Source organism: Peromyscus leucopus, chromosome X, assembly GCF_004664715.2.
Source record: "Peromyscus leucopus breed LL Stock chromosome X, UCI_PerLeu_2.1, whole genome shotgun sequence".
Classification (NCBI taxonomy): Eukaryota; Metazoa; Chordata; class Mammalia; order Rodentia; family Cricetidae; genus Peromyscus; species Peromyscus leucopus.
In genome coordinates this window covers 136,016,963-136,022,449 of record NC_051083.1, presented here as the reverse complement: position 1 = coordinate 136,022,449, position 5,487 = coordinate 136,016,963, and positions in this window count along the sequence as shown.

The window sequence follows — 5,487 nt, the reverse complement described above, 5'->3', positions numbered from 1 at the left end:
TCTGGCCTTCATGAGCACCAGGTATGTACATGGTATGCAGAAATATATGCAGAAAAAACACCCATACACATAAAACTAATAAAATTAAAATTAAAACAATGACAAGTATTTATGTATAGTTTGAAGAATTTAACTTAATTAAAAAATATTTTCTTCTTAATTATGTGTATGCTGAGGGAAGTGCTGGTGGCTGAGGAGGCCAGAAGAGGGCATCCGTTCCTTTCAAGTTGTGAGCTGAACTGTCTTCCATAAGATCATTTTGTACTCTTAACTGATGAACCTGCTCTCCAGTCCTGAGCTTCTTTATTTTGCATGTAGGTGACTGCTTTTGCTGAAACTATTTTGTTTTAAGCTCCCTGAAACTATTTTTAAAAGAACTGTCCTTTTCTAGTTTGTAGTTTTGGTATCCCTGTCAAAAGTCATGCTACCATCTACTGGGGAGATGGTTTTCTGGACTCGCTATTGTGTTTCATCAGTTTCTCTGTCTGTCATCTAGTGCTTCACTGTAATATATGTTACTCAGCAGTATTTGGAATTTGAGAAATGTTTTCTGACTCCGTACTGCTTTTCCAGAATTGTTTTACTTATTTGGAAGTGTCTCTTGAGATTCCATATGAAGTTAGTATCAATTGTTCTAAGTCAATTTTTAGTTGTGGATTTGTCTTTTTTTAGGTAGGGGCAGTCTGTCATTGAACCAGAGCTTTACACACATTGCACTGCAATCTTTGATACCTTGAGGCAAATTTTTGGAAGGGAGACAGGGTCTCTTTCTCAGTAACTCAGATTGACCTGGTAGCTTCCCAGGCTGACCTTATACCTGTGATCTTCCTTGCCTTATCATCACAAGGGCTGATTATAGAATGTCAGTACACCTCTCCACCTTTTTAAAAAAAATGGTACTGGAGATTGAACCCAGGGCATCTTGCATGGTGGCTGTTAACCAAGGCCACATCATTTTTAAAGCTCCTCCATTTTGATTAAACAATGACAATTCCCAAAACTAAGTAATTTGGTTTCCAAAACTAAAGTAACTTGTTTTTCTAGATTCTTGCCCTCCCCGTTCCACTGACCATCTCCAGTAAAAGCCATGAGAGATGTTTATCGGTCACCTGACATTCTTGAACTCACCACTCACTTTAGGTCTCCAGGTATTCCTAGCAACAGCAATCCATGAGGCAAAAACAGGGAAATTTTCAGTCCTCTTTCCCTTCTCCTTTTCTGCCCTACAACTTACCTATCCTATAAGAGATCTGCAGGCTCTCTGGATCTTACAGTACTGATCCACCTTCTTTTTTTTTTTTTTTAAATAATTAACTTAATTTCACATATCAGCCACAGATTCCCCCATCCTCCCTCCTCCCACCCCCAGGCCTCCCCCCCAATCCACCCCCCCCATTCCCACCTCCTCCAAGGCAAGGTCTCCCCTGGGAAGTCAGTCTAGCCTGGTAGATTCAGTTGAGGCAGGTCCAGTCCCCTCCTCCCTACACCAAGACTGAGCAAAGTGTCCCAGCATAGGCCCCAGGCTCCAACCAGCCAGCTCACCCTCACTAAGGACAGGTCCCGGTCCCACTGCCTGGGGGGCTTCTAAACAGTTCAAGGTAATCAATTGTCTCACTTATCCAGAGGGCCTGGTCCAGTTCTATGGGGGCTCCTCAGCTATTGGTTCACAGTTCATGTGTTTCCACTAGTTTGGCTATTTGTCCCTGTGCTTTTTCCAATCATGGTCTCAACAATTCTCTCTCATACAATCCATCCTTTCCCAGAGTTCCACCTGGGGTGTGGATCTCTGCATCTGCTTCCATCAGACACTGAATGAGAGTTCTATCATGATAGCCAGTCATAAGTGGATACTAGATGTAAAGCAAAGGATAACCAGACTGCAACCCACAGTTCCAGGGAGGCTAGCTAGTAAAGAGGACCCTAAGAAAGACACAGGGATCGCCTAATGACAGAGAAATGGGTGAGATCTACATGAGCAAACTGGGGTGGAGGGGGGTATCGAGGACTATGGGGGTCCAGCCCCTCGATAGTCCCCTCCCAGGGTCTGGGAAGAATCTACAACCAGCTGATAATTAATCTTTAATGGGAAGAAATGAATCTATGTACACGAAACTCCTTAGTCCATATACTTTATTATTCTGTGACAGTTACAAGCTTATATTCTGCTCTCATATTTAGGTCATCTTTAGCCCGATTTCTCTCTACACTTGTCTGCGATCCCCTCTATGTTCTTTCTTAATTCCTTCATCTAGTTCTGTCCCTTCTAGGTTCTCATCCATCTAGTTCTTTCCCCTATCAGCTCCTCTCCCGTCTCCTTCTCTCTCATCTGGCTCTTCCTCATCTTCCACCTCGTTCCTCTTGTCCTCTCTTCTAGCCCTTCAATCTAGTTCTTCCCCATCTCAGTTCGTTCCTCTCAAGTTCTTACCCGTCTAGTTCTTCCAATCTCTTCTCTCCTCTCTGTCCTCTCCTGCCCTGGGAGTCCTGGTATATATACACTTACAAGCAGTATTCCCTTAGCAGTGCAAAGCCAGGCTTCCAGGGTCAAATGGAGGGGTGATAAGAATCACACAGGGAGGCAATAACCGTTAATTATCACTTGCAACCCCAAAGGGAAGTGATCAATGGGGAAATGAATTAACTAAAGGCTAAATTCAGGTAATATCTAAGAAGAGGGCTCTTATGTGCTCAACTATAATCTTAAACGTGGTTGGTAGAAAGTGTTAAGAATCTATAAGTTGCTAGGTCAATGGGAGAAAATAAAACTGTCTTCTTTTTTTCCTGTGGCTTCTATCTGTCCAAGCTATCTGCCGTTTTTTCTGCAGGGTGGGGGAAAGTGTGCTCAGTCGCTAGGCAACCTGTGTGCAGCTAGATGCCTCTGGTGATAGTTAAAGGCAGATCTGGAACTGGAGGTAAGATTTGGGAAAGGAGGAAGTAAAGCTTAATTGGCACATCCGCCAGGCCTTCTCAAACAGGTAGCCTGGATGCTTAAGTCTGTTCTTAGAGAGTAAGAGGTATCTCTGATAAGGTACTTTCCTCCATCTGGGATGGACCTGGCCGGATGCTGCCAATAATGATAATTACAGGGAAGCTTGAACTGGGAGTTCTGGCTGAGCATAGCTGTTAGCACAGAAGGTTATCTAAATATTCCTAGAAGTGGTTAGGTAAGGAGTTAGCAGTCTATAAAGTTGGTAAGGCTGTAAGAAAGGAGGGTCCAAGCTCAATTGTGTAAAGCTATTACTAACGTCCACCTGACCTAGGTGGTGTCTCCTTGTGGAATTTATCTTAAATCAGGAGACTTGCATGTGGACTGTTATTACTGCTAGTCCTTGAAAGTGGCCAAGGGAGAATCTGATTCCAGAGAAAGCCTTTCCTAAGGCTGTTCTCCAAACACCTGGAATGTGTATGTCCAGAGTGATCAGTCCACACTCTTAGCCTTTCTTAGGGAAAAGTCAATTGGGAAATCTATGAAGGCACACATGATTTTCATAACAGAATACAGCTGATATATAACAAGCCAAGTAACACCAAAAACTCCTTGGGATTTGGCTTCCTCTGGAGGAATTCCCTGATTCCTCCAGGTAGTGACTTTGCCATAACCAGCTGAGTTCTTATGATATTCCTGCGACCCGCAGCAGGGGGGTAATGAAGGACAAGGGTCGAGGGAAAGAGAGCTTAGGGGAGCAGGAGGTCCCAGCTGGATCAAGAACAGAGAGGGAAAACAAGGAAAAAGAGACCATGATAAATGAAGACCACATGAGAATAGGAAGAAGCAGAGTGCTAGAGAGGTCCCCAGAAATCCACAAAGATACCTCCACAATAGACTGCTGGCAATGGTCAAGAGAAAGCCCCAACTGACCTACTCTGGTGAGAGGATGGCTGATCCACCTTCTTGAGGTCTTTTTCTGAATAAAGCCTGGACTGTAGCTGAATTGCTCCTTCCCTTGTCTGCCTTTCCTTCTTGCCAAACTTAAGGCAGGCAAGTGCTCTACCACTATTGTTTTCACTTATGACATATTCTTACTGAGTTACCCGCACTGGCCTAGAACTCATTGTATAGCCTATGCTGACCTCTAATTCCTGACCCTCCTGCTTCCACTATTTTAAATTTTCTCCTTCTTATTTAATATTATTGCCACTCATTTTTATTTTATTAGTGGTTTACCTTCATGTATGTAAGAAGGATATGTGCCTGCAGGGCCCAAGGAAGCCAGAAGAGAGCATTAGAGCCTGTAGATATGGAGTTACAGATGGTTGTGAGCTGCCATGTGTGTTCTGGGAACTAAATCTGGATCATAAGTACTCTTAACCTCAGAGTCATACTCCCTTAAATTATTTTTTGTTTTCTCTTTAATTTTTTTTATTTTATCATGTTTGCATTTGTGTGTGTGTGTGTGTGTGTGTGTGTGTGTGTGTGTGTGTGTGAGAGAGAGAGAGAGAGAGAGAGAGAGAGAGAGAGAGAGAGAGAGAGAAGAGAAATATGAAAATCAAACAATAAAGTTCCTTTTCTTTTGCTAGGTTGTCCCAGGGCCCTTGTTACTCAGCCATTACTAAAGGAAATCCCAGAATAGAGGGGAGCTACCACAGACAGAGGAACACACTTCCACGTCCTGTAGCCTCTAGGAACTAGGTCATTGCTTTCTCATCACCAGTATGCTGGGTGTGAAGGAGGTGTTAGTACAAAGCTTTTTTTTTTTTTTTTTTTCTGAGACAGGGTGTAGTGCTGGCTGTCCTGAATCTCGCTCTGTAGACCAGGCTGGCCTCAAATTCACAGAGATCTGCCTGCCTCTGCCTCTTTAGTGCTGGTATTAAAGGTGTATGTCATCATGCCTGGCACAAAATTCTTTTCTACGTTGTGGGTCCTGGGGACCAAACTCAGTTCATTAGCCTTAGGCTTGATAGCAAGCACTTTTTTCTTACTCACTTGAGCTGCATCTTGAGGCCCAAGATATAGTCCAGGCCAGCCTCCAATTTGTGATCCTCCTGTCTACCCTCTTCAACATATCCTATCTGCATGAACCACCATAACTGGCATGCTTTCTTTTATTATTTATTTAGTATTATTAAAGTTAACTTGTCAAAAACAGGTGCAGGCTTACTGTTCAGTTAGTCCCATCACCCCAACACAGGGCCCCACAACTCCCAGTCAAGCACTCCAGCATGAAGCCAACTCTGATCATCTGCTTTCAACTGGAAACATGGCTCTTTCATCTTGTTGAAGTCATACACTTAAGAGAACAGAAACCCTTTCCAGGAGTCATTTGAAGAGTGATAATGAAGCTGGTGTAAAGATTCTGTCCTTATGTCATCAGCCTGCGACCAAGTCCCAGCCTAAAAAGCGGGTGGGCCCTCTGTGCGCCCCCGCTCCTTCCTTCCGTGTCCCCCCCCCCCTCCGTGTCCCCCCCCCCCCCCCCCCCCCCCCGCTAATAAAGCTCTAAAAAGGTAACCATGGCTGTGGTTTCCGATCAGCACTCTCCTCTGCCAGCATGG